A 14,845-nucleotide genomic window follows, 5' to 3' on the forward strand; every position below is an offset into this window, starting at 1 on the left:
GTAATGGAAATAGCAACTTTAAAATTTGCCTACGTCTAGATTAGTCACAAGAAAACTGTATTTGAAGGTGAAGGTGATTTTGTAGACATGTGTGAAAGTCATGTTCTGAAGTGCAGGTGGTTTTGTTTGGAGAGAACATCGACTACGTGTCAGATGTGTAGCCAAGCAGTAATGGGTCGCCATAGCTGCAAATATTAGTCGAAAATATGAAGTGTTGTCAGCTGAAGTCTGATGATTCAGACGACCGTACAGACGAAGTACGCAAAAGTGCCGCTAGGCGGCGCCTGTTTAGCTCAGTGGTAGAGCATTGATCTAGTAAACCAGGATTCGTGAGTTCCATCCTCACAGGAGGAAGACGAATCTTGTAAATCAGTTGCGCATCGTGGCCGTATAGCATACAGTATCTGTGATGAGGAACAATTAGCGACAGGCGTATTATTAAGAATTACTCTCAGATGTGATTAAGGCGAATGGCGCAGATAAAGCATTTGCCAAAGCAGTACGTCCTCGCATCTTCGGCGTAACTCGAGAGGTTTGCGCCCTTCGATATTATTGTCGTTAATATCGAAGTTCTAGGAGTTTCAGTGATCGCTGCAGCTGCCGTTGTCCCGAGCCTTTGCCGCCGTTGGTCCCAGCCGCCGCTGCCGCCGCCGCCGGTTCCCACCGCCGCCGCCGCCGGTCTCCCGCCGACGCCGGTTGCCGCCATCGTGTCCGGTTCCTGCCGCTGCTGCTGTTGCCGACCGCCGCCGCCGCCGCCGCCGCCGCCGCTCCCTGCCCGTCTTTCGTTCTGTCGTCTCTGCTTACGTCTTACCCTTCCTCTTCGTCAGTCTCTTGTCCTTGTCCTTTGACTGTCCCCTGTTATTTTTCCTCTTTTCCCCTCTCCCACTTATCCTCTCACCATGACAACCCCCACAACTACCGCCACTACCACTGCAATCGTGTACACGTCCCCCTCACTTGCTGCCACCACCATCACGTGGTGTGCTCATTTACCGCCTCCCCCATATATTCCCCCCCTCCTCACTCTTCCCACCCCCGCTCCTTTTGTTGCTCCCTCCCCTGTTCCTACCCCCCATGCCTCACGTGACCCATTCCCTCCCCTCCCACATGTGACTCATGCCACCCCCGCCAGGGTTGTTGCCCGTCGGGCCACCACCCACGCCACACCATCATCATCGTCATCACCATCACCATCACCATCACCATCGCCCTCGCCATCGCCAGTGCCAACCACTGCCACTGCATCTTCTGTGGCGCCAGCTCCAGCCCCAGCGCCAGCACCAGCACCACCACCAGTGCCTGCACCGCCGGTGGGACCTGCCGTCTCCCGCCATCTCCCGGTCGTCCCCATCCCCCACACCTCTTCCCGTCCCTCTCCCGCTGTGAAACGTCCCAGCGGCACCCCAGCCTCTTCTGCTCCCAAGAAGTCGCAGACTCTCCCCCCTCCAACCCCCCAGGATGCCATGGATACCACCTCACCTTCCCTATCTACTCCCTCCTCTACCTCCCCCTCCTACAGGTACCTCCTTTCTCACCCTGATCCCTCTCTCCTGGAGGCCCGCAATCTTACCCTTCTCCTCCGCCAGCACTTCCCCGGAGCCCCGATCTCCCTTCTCACCCCCCGTCGGGACTCCGTCCTGATCACATCCCCCAGCCCCACCCTCCACTCCGACATCCTCTCCCGCATTCCCCTCAAACGGTTTGGTCCCCATGCCTCCCTTGCCCCTGCTCCCCCCCCCCTCCTCATCCCGACAACCCCAGCCGCCCCGTCGCCCACCGACCCTCACTGCCGTGATCACTCGGCTTAGCCCGATGATCACGGAGGAGGAGGTGTTGGCGGAGCTGAAGACCCATCCCTATCTAGAGGTTCGAGCTGTCCGCCGGATTCACAATCCAGCCGGCCCCACCCGCCTCATGCGGGTGTTCTCCGAGCATGCTCCCTCCATAGACCTCCTCCTCAAGGAGGGTGCCCTCCTTTTCAACCGCCGTTATAAGGTCGACCCCTCCCGCTCCCCTCCACAGTCCATCCGCTGCCAGAGGTGGTTGCGCTATAATGCACATCCTACATCTGAGTGCCGCGAGGCCCCCGTCTGCCCGCACTGCAAAGAAGCGCACTTCCTCCGGCAGTGCCCCAACCTTCAGTCCCCCCCCTCCTGTAACACCTGTAACCTCCAACACCCAACCTACTCCCAAAAGTGCAAGGCCCGACCCCCTCCCTCCGCTCCTGAACTCACTGTCCCTGTCCGCCCCTTGGATGCCCCCATCCCTCCCGGCAATTCCCTCCGTCCCCCCCCCACAGCTGAGGACATCATCCGCTTTGTAACCGTTGTCCTTCAGAACATCCACCCCTTTCAGCGCCCCCACACCCTCCAGCAGGTATCCCTTGCCGCCCGTTCCGTCTTCCAGCTCAACACTTACGCCACCTACTCCCATAACCAGGCCCATTTTACCTTCTCCCGTCTCGACACCCTCGTCTAAATTCCCACTATGGCGCGACAGCAACGTATCCTGTTTAACAACATCCGTTCCCTTCCTGTCAACAAGAATCTCCTTATGCATACCCTCACCACCCACCGCGTGGATGCCTTCCTCCTAAACGAAACATTCCTCCAGCCCCACCATACTGTCCATACCTCGCCCTACCTCCTTCACCGCTCTGACAACCCCCTCCCGATAGCGCGTGGCGGAGTTGCCATTGGCCACCATCGCCAGATCCCTGTTCGGCTCCAACCCCTCCTTCCCAACCCCACGGAACACCTGATCCTTAGTCTATTCTTCCCCGGCCTCACCGTTACCTGCGCCACCATCTATGTCCGCCCCTCTGCCCCTATTCCTTTTGACTTCCTTTCCCACATCGACCGTACCTTCTCCTCCTACGTGATTGCCGCAGATCTCAATATCCATAGTCGCTCCGCCACCCAGTTACGGCGGTGGCATCGGTTCCTCGCCACCATCCAAGGAGATGTCCTTCCTCTTCCCCAACACACCCGCCCTGAATCCAATACCACACCCGATGTCGTCCTAGCCTCCCCCAATCTCCTTGGCCGCATAGTGGTGGACGTCCTCGACCCTATTGGCAGTGACCATCTCCCTGTCCTTCTTACCATATCAGACGGTCGTCGCCCCCGTCCCGATCCTCGCCTTGACCCCCCCCCCAAGTATGTCCATGATTACTCCCGTGCCGACTGGAATGCATACCGGGATACCCTTACTACCTGGGTCGATAGCCACCCCCTCACCTACCACCGCCCACATGACATAACCCATGCCGCATCCTTTCTCCAGCAGACCTTGTCTGAGGCCGTGGAGGCCCACATCCCTACCGTCGCCATCCACCCGCACCGTCCCACTTTACCCCCACAGGCCGTCCTCCTCCTTCGAGAATCCCGTCGTCTCTACCGTGCCTTCCTTCACACGCGTGACCGGGACATACTACAACGCCACCGGCAACTCCAGAGACACATCCGGAACTTGCTCGCGGCTAAGAAACGCCGGGACTGGCGACAGACATGCACCCGTCTTAATGCTACCCTACCTATTAACTCGTCCAAATACTGGTCAGCCTTCCGCCGCCTTACTGGATCAAAACCCCCCCCTTACTATCCTCTCCTTCATAATGACAATCCCTTTCCTGACAACCTTAGTAAGGCCAACCATTTTGCCTCCTACCTCACCAATGTCTTTACCATCCCTGACGATCCCCAGTTCGATTATTCCCTCTTCCCCGATGTCCGCGATCGAACTGACACCTCTATCCCTCCACTAGCTCCTGGCTTCCAGTACTTGGACAACATTACACACACTGAACTCAATACCCCTATAACTACTCAAGACATCATCGATATACTCCGCACCAAACGCAACACTGCTCCTGGTCACGACCGTGTTACTTACCGTCACCTCCGTGAAGCTCCCGCCCCCTTCCTCTCCACCCTGGCCAGGCTGTACAATGTGGTCTTGTCCACCGGCTTCTACCCCGACCTGTGGAAAACCTCCCGGATCCTGATGTTCCTCAAACCCGATAAACCACCTTCCGCTGTCTCCTCCTACCGTCCTATAAGCCTTACCTCGGTCTTCAGCAAGGTCCTGGAATCCATTCTAACCCGCCGCATCCACCAGCATCTCCACCGGCACCGCTTCCTTCCCTCCACCCAATGTGGCTTTCGACCATCCTTCTCTGCCGATGACCTTCTCCTTCACCTCACTCACCTCCTCTCCGAACAACTCAACTCCCGTCGCTCCACCATATTCCTCTCCCTTGACCTTGAACGCGCCTATGACCGAGTGTGGCATTCTGGTCTCCTCTTCAAGCTCCAAACCTTTGCTCTTCCTATTAACTACGTCCGTCTGATCGCCTCCTTCATTTCCCACCGCCCTTCCTATGTCACTATCCACAACACTGATTCCTACACCTTCTACCCCTCTGCCGGTGTGCCCCAAGGTTCCGTCCTTTCCCCTCTTCTTTACCTTCTTTATACGGCGGACATGCCTCCACCTGCACCCCCCCTTCACCTTCTCCAGTACGCCGATGACACCGCCTTCCTTGCCCTTGCCCCCACCCTGCAACGCTCCCAACACCTTCTCCAATCCCATCTTGACCGGTTCACCTCTTGGTGTAACCAGTGGTTGCTCAAGGTCAATCCTTCCAAGACCCAGGCAATCATCGTAGGCAAAACCACCCCTTCCTTCCGTCTCCTTGATTTCTATCTTACCATTTATGGCCGTCCTATTAACCTCACACCCACCCTCAAGTACCTTGGCGTCACCCTTGACCGTCGCCTCTCCTGGACCCCTCATCTCCGGACAATCCAAGCCAAGGCACGCTCCCGACTCCACCTCCTGAAGCTCCTTTCTGGCCGCACATGGGGTCTGGACCCCTCCACCGTCCTCCACACCTATAAATCTCTCATCCGCCCTATCCTCTGTTATGCCCATCCCGCCTGGATCTCTGCCCCGCCTACCTTTTACAAATCCCTTCAAATCCTTGAACGGCATGCACTCCGCCTCGCCTATCGCATCCGCCTCCCTTCCCCCACGCGGCTCCTCTATGACCTCATCCCCTTCCCACACCTCCTTCTCTTCCTCCAACGGATACGGATCCTCTACACCTCCCGCAAGCTTGATCCTCCCCACCCGCTTGTCTCTTCCATCCTCTCCTACCCCAACCCACTGCCGCGCCTGTACTCCTGTATCCCACCTGCTCTCCATCTTCACACTCTCCACACCCTCTCCCAAGGTGGCTTCCGCCGACTCCCCCTCCCGGATGATGCCCTCCTCCCCTCCATCTACCCCTCCTACCAACTTTGAGCCTTGCCTTCCCCTCTCCTCTCATTTTCCTGTGGGCACCCTCTCTCCCTTCTCTCCCTCCCTCTCTCCCTCCTTTCATCCTTACCTCCCCTCCCCCTCTCCCTAGGCTTCCACCCCCCTTTTTTCGTTTTCTCCCCTCCTCCTCCCTGGCATCCTATCTCCCCCTCCCTCCTTCCCTCCCCCTGTTTTTTCCCTTGGCAGGCCCCCAGCTTTTCGGTGTGGACAGTGCCCCTGCAAGCGCCGAAGCCCATCTCCGCAGTGTCCGTGTCTTTCGTCCCGTCTGTGCCTCGAGTGTTTCTTCGTTTTCTGCTCCACCGTTCACCTGTGCTAGTGTTCTCTGTTCCGTGCTGTGCTGCCCGTCTTTTTAAAACTGAAACAGTGCTGCGTCGGTGAACGACTTCATTTCTTTTTATTCTCTGTTGTCTTCTGATTTTTGTCCTCCATGTCTGTGTTTTGAGATTATGTCTTCCTGTTTTTATCTCTTGTATGTTTCTTGTGGCCGAAGAGCGGCATATTAGGCCGCTGCCGGCCTACCTTTGTAGGTATAAAATGACAATAAAGGAAAAAAAAAAAAAAACAGTACGGCATAGGGTGTTACGAGGCAGTCTGAATTACATTTTATAGATGTATTTCTCACAAATCTCAGAGCCTCTCGCGGTCGTCGCCGCCGCCGCCGCCGCCGCCGCCGCCGCCGCTTCTGCAGCAGTAGCAAATGGCCATCGTAGCAAATGCGGCGAGGGACACCCTGCCATCGATTCCGAATGCGCAAAGTGTGTGGTCTTGTTTTGCTGTCTATGTTTGGTCGGTCTCGTAAGAGGTTGAATGTAACGAATGGGTGGGAAAGAGTAAGGGGCAGCGTCTGTGTGGAACGAAAACACAATTCCTCAGGGGCGTGAGCGTCTCGAGATGAGTCGTATATAAGTTGTAGTTGGTCGTCAGTGACCGTGTGGCCTAATGGGTAGGCCTCGGACTTCGGATCCGAAGATTGCAGGTTCGAATCCTGTCACGGTCGTGTTTATCCAGTTCTGAAAAACAAACATACCGTTTTAATGTAGCAATTGAGCAGTACGAAACCGTCTGAATGTTGGTGTTGACCATTCTGTTCTTGGAGATGGTCTTGAGCCTGAAACACACATAACAAGACCGGTGTTAAATAGCGAAATGGTCGGCAGAGTGCCCTCAACGCGAGCTTTGACTGCCACTTGCACATCTAAAACAACGTCGGAAAGTAACTCGTACGGCTTTTGAGTCACATCAAGTATGTGTGTTAATTTTGACGCCGCTAGCTCTGCAGATTGTCATGCAATTCCTTTACCTCTCAGAAATGATTATGAAATAAAAGTGAAGTACGTGACGAGTGTGACGTTAGGAAAACATTAGGCAGCATGGAGAGATTCTGTATGGGACCACCCAACCCAAACGAGTACAGTGTGATCTGCTACCCAGCAGGTATCCAGCGAGGCAGCACGGCTAGCTCAGTAGGTAGAGCATGAGACTCATATTCACAGGGTCGTGGGTTCGAGCCCTATGCTGGGCGGAACGGAATTTTTTTCCGCTGCAGATGTATATTACCGATTTTCTGATTAACGTGATGTAATGGAAATAGCAACTTTAAACTTTGCCTACGTCTCCATCAGTCGCAAGAAAACTGTATTTGAAGGTGAAGGTGATTTTGTAGACATGGGTGAAAGTCATGTTCTGAAGTGCAGGTGGTTTTGTTTGGAGAGAACATCGGCTACATGTCAGATGTGTAGCCAAGCAGTAATGGGTCGCCATAGTTGCAAATATTAGTCGAAAATATGAAGTGTTGTCAGCTGAAGTCTGATGATTCAGACGACCGTACCGACGAAGTACGCAAAAGTGCCGCTAGGCGGCGCCTGTTTAGCTCAGTGGTAGAGCAGTGGTCTAGTAAACCAGGGGTCGTGAGTTCCATCCTCACAGGAGGAAGACGAATCTTGGAAATCAGTTGCACGTCGTGGCCATATAGCAAACAGTATCTGTGATGAGGAACAATTAGCGACAGGCGTATTATTAAGAATTACTCTGAGATGTGATTAAGGCGAATGGCGCAGATAAAGCATTTGTCAAAGCAGTATGGCATAAGGTGGGACGAGGCAGTCTGAATTACATTTTATAGATGTATTTCTCACAAATCTCAGAGCCTCTCGCGGTCGTCGTCGTCGTCGTCGTCGTCGTCGTCGGGGACGCCGCTTCTGCAGAAGTAGCAAATGGCCATCGTAGCAAATGCGGCGAGGGACACCCTGCCATCGATTCCGAATGCGCAAAGTGTGTGGTCTTGTTTTCCTGTCTATGTTTGGTCGGTCTCGTAAGAGGTTGAATGTAACGAATGGGTGGGAAAGAGTAAGGGGCAGCGTCTGTGTGGAACGAAAACACAATTCCTCAGGGGCGTGAGCGTTTCGAGATGAGTCGTATATAAGTTGTACTTGGTCGTCAGTGACCGTGTGGCCTAATGTATAAGGCGTCGGACTTCGGATCCGAAGATTGCAGGTTCGAATCCTGTCACGGTCGTGTTTTTCTAGTTCTGAAAAAGAAACATACCGTTTTAATGTAGCAATTGAGCAGTACGAAACCGTCTGAATGTTGCTGTTGACCATTCTGTTCTTGGAGATGGTCTTGAGCCTGAAACACACATAACAAGACCGGTGTTAAATAGCGAAATGGTCGGCAGAGTGCCCTCAACGAGAGTTTTGACTGCCACTTGCACATCTAAAACAACGTCGGAAAGTAGCTCGTACGGCTTTTGAGTCACATCAAGTATGTGTGTTAATTTTGACGCCGCTAGCTCAGCAGATTGTCATGCAATTCCTTTACCTCTCAGAAATGATTATGAAATAAAAGTGAAGTACGTGACGAGTGTGACGTTAGGAAAACATTAGGCAGCATGGAGAGATTCTGTATGGGACCACCCAACCCAAACGAGTACAGTGTGATCTGCTACACAGCAGGTATCCAACGAGGCAGCACGGCTAGCTCAGTCGGTAGAGCGTGAGTCTCTTATTCATAGAATCGTTGGTTCGAACCCTACGCTGGGCGGAACGGAATTTTTTTCCGCTGCAGATGTAAATTACCGATTTTCTGATTAACGTGATGTAATGGAAATAGCAACTTTAAAATTTGATTACATCTCCATCAGTCGCAAGAAAACTGTATTTGAAGGTGAAGGTGATTTTGTAGACATGTGTGCAAGTCATGTTCTGAAGTGCAGGTGGTTTTGTTTGGAGAGAACATCGGCTACATGTCAGATGTGTAGCCAAGCAGTACTGGGTCGCCATAGCTGCAAATATTAGTCGAAAATATGAAATGTTGTCAGCTGAAGTCTGATGATTCAGACGACCGTACGGACGAAGTACGCAGAAGTGCCGCTAGGCGGCGCCTGTTTAGCTCAGTGGTAGAGCATTGGTCTAGTAAACCAGGGTCCGTGAGTTCCATCCTCACAGGAGGAAGACGAATCTTGGAAATCAGTTGCACGTCGTGGCCGTATAGCAAACAGTATCTGTGATGAGGAACAATTAGCGACAGGCGTATTATTAAGAATTACTCTCAGATGTGATTAAGGCGAATGGTGCAGATAAAGCATTTGCCAAAGCAGTAGGGCATAAGGTGTTACGAGGCAGTCAGAATTACATTTTATAGATGTGTTTCTCACAAATTCCAGAGCATCTCGCGGTCGTCGTCGTCGTCGTCGTCGTCGTCGTCGTCGTCGTCGCCGCCCCTTCTGCAGAAGTAGCAAATGGCCATTGTAGCAAATGCGGCGAGGGACACCCTGCCATCGATTCCGAATGCGCATAGTGTGTGGTCTTGTTTTCCTGTCTATGTTTGGTCGGTCTCGTAAGAGGTTGAATGCAACGAATGGGTGGGAAAGAGTAAGGGGCAGCGGCTGTGTGGAACGAAAACACAATTCCTCAGGGGCGTGAGCGTTTCGAGATGAGTCGTTTATAAGTTGTACTTGTTCGTCAGTGACCGTGTGGCCTAATGGATAAGGCGTCGGACTTCGGATCCGAAGATTGCAGGTTCGAATCCTGTCACGGTCGTGTTTTTCCAGTTCTGAAAAACAAACATACCGTTTTAATGTAGCAATTGAGCAGTACGAAACGGTCTGAATGTTGCTGTTGACCATTCTGTTCTTGGAGATGGTCTTGAGCCTCACACATAACAAGACCGGTGTTAAATAGCGAAATGGTCGGCAGAGTGCCCTCAACGAGAGTTTTGACTGCCACTTGCACATCTAAAACAACGTCGGAAAGTAGCTCGTACGGCTTTTGAGTCACATCAAGTATGTGTGTTAATTTTGACGCCGCTAGCTCTGCAGATTGTCATGCAATTCCTTTACCTCTCAGAAATGATTATGAAATAAAAGTGAAGTACGTGACGAGTGTGACATTAGGAAAACATTAGGCTGCATGGAGAGATTCTGTATGGGACCACCCAACCCAAACGAGTACAGTGTGATCTGCTACCCAGCAGGTATCCAACGAGGCAGCACGGCTAGCTCAGTCGGTAGAGCATGAGTCTCTTATTCATAGGGTCGTTGGTTCGAACCCTACGCTGCGCAGAACGGAATTTTTTTCCGCTGCAGATGTAAATTACCGATTTTCTGATTAACGTGATGTAATGGAAATAGCAACTTTAAAATTTGCCTACGTCTCCATCAGTCGCAAGAAAACTGTATTTGAAGGTGAAGGTGATTTTGTAGACATGTGTGAAAGTCATGTTCTGAAGTGCAGGTGGTTTTGTTTGGAGAGAACATCGGCTACATGTCAGATGTGTAGCCAAGCAGTAATGGGTCGCCTTAGCTGCAAATATTAGTCGAAAATATGAAGTGTTGTCAGCTGAAGTCTGATGATTCAGACGACCGTACGGACGAAGTACGCAAAAATGCCGCTAGGCGGCGCCTGTTTAGCTCAGTGGTAGAGCATTGGTCTAGTAAACCAGGGGTCGTGAGTTCCATTCTCACAGGAGGAAGACGAATCTTGGAAATCAGTTGCGCGTCGTGGCCGTATAGCAAACAGTATCTGTGATGAGGAACAATTAGCGACAGGCGTATTATTAAGAATTACTCTCAGATGTGATTAAGGCGAATGGCGCAGATAAAGCATTTGCCAAAGCAGTACGGCATAGGGTGTTACGAGGCAGTCTGAATTACATTTTATAGATGTATTTCTCACAAATCTCAGAGCCTCTCGCGGTCGTCGCCGCCGCCGCCGCCGCCGCCGCCGCCGCTTCTGCAGAAGTAGCAAATGGCCATCGTAGCAAATGCGGCGAGGGACACCCTGCCATCGATTCCGAATGCGCAAAGTGTGTGGTCTTGTTTTGCTGTCTATGTTTGGTCGGTGTCGTAAGAGGTTGAATGTAACGAATGGGTGGGAAAGAGTAAGGGGCAGCGTCTGTGTGGAACGAAAACACAATTCCTCAGGGGCGTGAGCGTCTCGAGATGAGTCGTATATAAGTTGTACTTGGTCGTTAGTGACCGTGTGGCCTAATGGATAAGGCGTCGGACTTCGGATCCGAAGATTGCAGGTTCGAATCCTGTCACGGTCGTGTTTATCCAGTTCTGAAAAAGAAACATACCGTTTTAATGTAGCAATTGAGCAGTACGAAACGGTCTGAATGTTGGTGTTGACCATTCTGTTCTTGGAGATGGTCTTGAGCCTGAAACACACATAACAAGACCGGTGTTAAATAGCGAAATGGTCGGCAGAGTGCCCTCAACGCGAGTTTTGACTGCCACTTGCACATCTAAAACAACGTCGGAAAGTAACTCGTACGGCTTTTGAGTCACATCAAGTATGTGTGTTAATTTTGACGCCGCTAGCTCTGCAGATTGTCATGCAATTCCTTTACCTCTCAGAAATGATTATGAAATAAAAGTGAAGTACGTGACGAGTGTGACGTTAGGAAAACATTAGGCAGCATGGAGAGATTCTGTATGGGACCACCCAACCCAAACGAGTACAGTGTGATCTGCTACCCAGCAGGTATCCAGCGAGGCAGCACGGCTAGCTCAGTAGGTAGAGCATGAGACTCATATTCACAGGGTCGTGGGTTCGAGCCCTATGCTGGGCGGAACGGAATTTTTTTCCGCTGCAGAGGTATATTACCGATTTTCTGATTAACGTGATGTAATGGAAATAGCAACTTTAAAATTTGGTTACATCTCCATCAGTCGCAAGAAAACTGTATTTGAAGGTGAAGGTGATTTTGTAGACATGTGTGCAAGTCATGTTCTGAAGTGCAGGTGGTTTTGTTTGGAGAGAACATCGGCTACATGTCAGATGTGTAGCCAAGCAGTAATGGGTCGCCATAGTTGCAAATATTAGTCGAAAATATGAAGTGTTGTCAGCTGAAGTCTGATGATTCAGACGACCGTACCGACGAAGTACGCAAAAGTGCCGCTAGGCGGCGCCTGTTTAGCTCAGTGGTAGAGCAGTGGTCTAGTAAACCAGGGGTCGTGAGTTCCATCCTCACAGGAGGAAGACGAATCTTGGAAATCAGTTGCACGTCGTGGCCGTATAGCAAACAGTATCTGTGATGAGGAACAATTAGCGACAGGCGTATTATTAAGAATTACTCTGAGATGTGATTAAGGCGAATGGCGCAGATAAAGCATTTGTCAAAGCAGTATGGCATAAGGTGGGACGAGGCAGTCTGAATTACATTTTATAGATGTATTTCTCACAAATCTCAGAGCCTCTCGCGGTCGTCGTCGTCGTCGTCGTCGTTGCCGCCGAAGCTTCTGCAGAAGTAGCAAATGGCCATCGTAGCAAATGCGGCGAGGGACACCCTGCCATCGATTCCGAATGCGCAAAGTGTGTGGTCTTGTTTTCCTGTCTATGTTTGGTCGGTCTCGTAAGAGGTTGAATGTAACGAATGGGTGGGAAAGAGTAAGGGGCAGCGTCTGTGTGGAACGAAAACACAATTCCTCAGGGGCGTGAGCGTTTCGAGATGAGTCGTATATAAGTTGTACTTGGTCGTCAGTGACCGTGTGGCCTAACGTATAAGGCGTCGGACTTTGGATCCGAAGATTGCAGGTTCGAATCCTGTCACGGTCGTGTTTTTCTAGTTCTGAAAAAGAAACATACCGTTTTAATGTAGCAATTGAGCAGTACGAAACCGTCTGAATGTTGCTGTTGACCATTCTGTTCTTGGAGATGGTCTTGAGCCTGAAACACACATAACAAGACCGGTGTTAAATAGCGAAATGGTCGGCAGAGTGCCCTCAACGAGAGTTTTGACTGCCATTTGCACATCTAAAACAACGTCGGAAAGTAGCTCGTACGGCTTTTGAGTCACATCAAGTATGTGTGTTAATTTTGACGCCGCTAGCTCAGCAGATTGTCATGCAATTCCTTTACCTCTCAGAAATGATTATGAAATAAAAGTGAAGTACGTGACGAGTGTGACATTAGGAAAACATTAGGCAGCATGGAGAGATTCTGTATGGGACCACCCAACCCAAACGAGTACAGTGTGATCTGCTACCCAGCAGGTATCCAACGAGGCAGCACGGCTAGCTCAGTCGGTAGAGCGTGAGTCTCTTATTCATAGAATCGTTGGTTCGAACCCTACGCTGGGCGGAACGGAATTTTTTTCCGCTGCAGATGTAAATTACCGATTTTCTGATTAACGTGATGTAATGGAAATAGCAACTTTAAAATTTGGTTACATCTCCATCAGTCGCAAGAAAACTGTATTTGAAGGTGAAGGTGATTTTGTAGACATGTGTGCAAGTCATGTTCTGAAGTGCAGGTGGTTTTGTTTGGAGAGAACATCGGCTACATGTCAGATGTGTAGCCAAGCAGTACTGGGTCGCCATAGCTGCAAATATTAGTCGAAAATATGAAATGTTGTCAGCTGAAGTCTGATGATTCAGACGACCGTACGGACGAAGTACGCAAAAATGCCGCTAGGCGGCGCCTGTTTAGCTCAGTGGTAGAGCATTGGTCTAGTAAACCATGGGTCGTGAGTTCCATCCTCACAGGAGGAAGACGAATCTTGGAAATCAGTTGCACGTCGTGGCCGTATAGCAAACAGTATCTGTGATGAGGAACAATTAGCGACAGGCGTATTATTAAGAATTACTCTCAGATGTGATTAAGGCGAATGGCGCAGATAAAGCATTTGCCAAAGCAGTACGGCATAAGGTGTTACGAGGCAGTCAGAATTACATTTTATAGATGTGTTTCTCACAAATTCCAGAGCATCTCGCGGTCGTCGTCGTCGTCGTCGTCGTCGTCGTCGTCGTCGTCGTCGCCGCCCCTTCTGCAGAAGTAGCAAATGGCCATTGTAGCAAATGCGGCGAGGGACACCCTGCCATCGATTCCGAATGCGCAAAGTGTGAGGTCTTGTTTTCCTGTCTATGTTTGGTCGGTCTCGTAAGAGGTTGAATGCAACGAATGGGTGGGAAAGAGTAAGGGGCAGCGGCTGTGTGGAACGAAAACACAATTCCTCAGGGGCGTGAGCGTTTCGAGATGAGTCGTATATAAGTTGTACTTGGTCGTCAGTGACCGTGTGGCCTAATGGATAAGGCGTCGGACTTTGGATCCCAAGATTGCAGGTTCGAATCCTGTCACGGTCGTGTTTGTCCAGTTCTGATAAAGAAACATACCGTTTTAATGTAGCAATTGAGCAGTACGAAACCGTCTGAATGTTGCTGTTGACCATTCTGTGCTTGGAGATGGTCTTGAGCCTGAAACACACACAACAAGACCGGTGTTAACGAGCGAAATGTTCGGCAGAGTGCCCTCACCGCAAGTTTTGACTGGCACTTGCACATCTAAAACAACGTCGTGAAGTAACTCGTTCGGCTTTTGAGTCACATCAAGTATGTGTGTTAATTTTGACGCCGCTAGCTCTGCAGATTGTCATGCAATTCCTTTACGTCTGAGAAATGATTAGGAAATAAAAGTGAAGTACGTGACGAGTGTGACGTTAGGAAAACATTAGGCAGCATGGAAAGATTCTGTATGGGACCACCCAACCCAAACGAGTACAGTGTGATCTGCTACCCAGCAAGTATCCAACGAGGCAGCACGGCTAGCTCAGTCGGTAGAGCATGAGACTCTTATTCACAGAGTCGTCGGTTCGAGCCCTACGCTGGGCGGAATGGAATTTTTTTCTGCTGCAGATGTAAATTACCGATTGTCTGATTAACGTGATGTAATACCAACCTTAAAATTTGCCTACGTCTCCATCAGTCGCAAGAAAACTGTATTTGAAGGTGAAGGTGATTTTGTAGACATGTGTGCAAGTCATGTTCTGAAGTGCAGGTGGTTTTGTTTGGAGAGAACATCGTCTACGTGTCAGATGTGTAGCCAAGCAGTAATGCGTCGCCATAGCTGCAAATATTAGTCGAAAATATGAAGTGTTGTCAGCTGAAGTCTGATGATTCAGACGACCGTACGGACGAAGTACGGAAAAGTGCCGCTAGGCGGCGCCTGTTTAGCTCAGTGGTAGAGCATTGGTCTAGTAAACCAGGGTTCGTGAGTTCCATCCTCACAGGAGGAAGACGAATCTTGGA

At 50.8% G+C, this 14,845-nt stretch overlaps 9 non-coding genes across 9 annotated transcripts; all 9 read left to right on the forward strand.

Moving 5' to 3' along the window:
* The first annotated feature begins 6,247 nt into the window (after positions 1 to 6,247).
* Trnar-ucg (transfer RNA arginine (anticodon UCG)) lies at positions 6,248 to 6,319 on the forward strand. Its single transcript has one exon. It is a non-coding gene; the product is annotated as a tRNA-Arg (tRNA).
* A 452-nt stretch (positions 6,320 to 6,771) lies between these two features.
* Positions 6,772 to 6,844, forward strand: Trnam-cau (transfer RNA methionine (anticodon CAU)). Its single transcript has one exon. It is a non-coding gene; the product is annotated as a tRNA-Met (tRNA).
* Positions 6,845 to 7,763: 919 nt separating this feature from the next.
* On the forward strand, positions 7,764 to 7,836 carry Trnar-ucg (transfer RNA arginine (anticodon UCG)). The gene has a single exon. It is a non-coding gene; the product is annotated as a tRNA-Arg (tRNA).
* A 1,450-nt stretch (positions 7,837 to 9,286) lies between these two features.
* Positions 9,287 to 9,359, forward strand: Trnar-ucg (transfer RNA arginine (anticodon UCG)). Its single transcript has one exon. It is a non-coding gene; the product is annotated as a tRNA-Arg (tRNA).
* An 859-nt stretch (positions 9,360 to 10,218) lies between these two features.
* On the forward strand, positions 10,219 to 10,290 carry Trnat-agu (transfer RNA threonine (anticodon AGU)). Its single transcript has one exon. It is a non-coding gene; the product is annotated as a tRNA-Thr (tRNA).
* A 503-nt stretch (positions 10,291 to 10,793) lies between these two features.
* Positions 10,794 to 10,866, forward strand: Trnar-ucg (transfer RNA arginine (anticodon UCG)). Its single transcript has one exon. It is a non-coding gene; the product is annotated as a tRNA-Arg (tRNA).
* Positions 10,867 to 11,318: 452 nt separating this feature from the next.
* Trnam-cau (transfer RNA methionine (anticodon CAU)) lies at positions 11,319 to 11,391 on the forward strand. The gene has a single exon. It is a non-coding gene; the product is annotated as a tRNA-Met (tRNA).
* Positions 11,392 to 12,304: 913 nt separating this feature from the next.
* Positions 12,305 to 12,377, forward strand: Trnaq-uug (transfer RNA glutamine (anticodon UUG)). The gene has a single exon. It is a non-coding gene; the product is annotated as a tRNA-Gln (tRNA).
* A 1,453-nt stretch (positions 12,378 to 13,830) lies between these two features.
* Trnaq-uug (transfer RNA glutamine (anticodon UUG)) lies at positions 13,831 to 13,903 on the forward strand. Its single transcript has one exon. It is a non-coding gene; the product is annotated as a tRNA-Gln (tRNA).
* Positions 13,904 to 14,845: the final 942 nt, after the last annotated feature.

This window comes from Schistocerca gregaria, chromosome 3, assembly GCF_023897955.1.
Source record: "Schistocerca gregaria isolate iqSchGreg1 chromosome 3, iqSchGreg1.2, whole genome shotgun sequence".
Classification (NCBI taxonomy): Eukaryota; Metazoa; Arthropoda; class Insecta; order Orthoptera; family Acrididae; genus Schistocerca; species Schistocerca gregaria.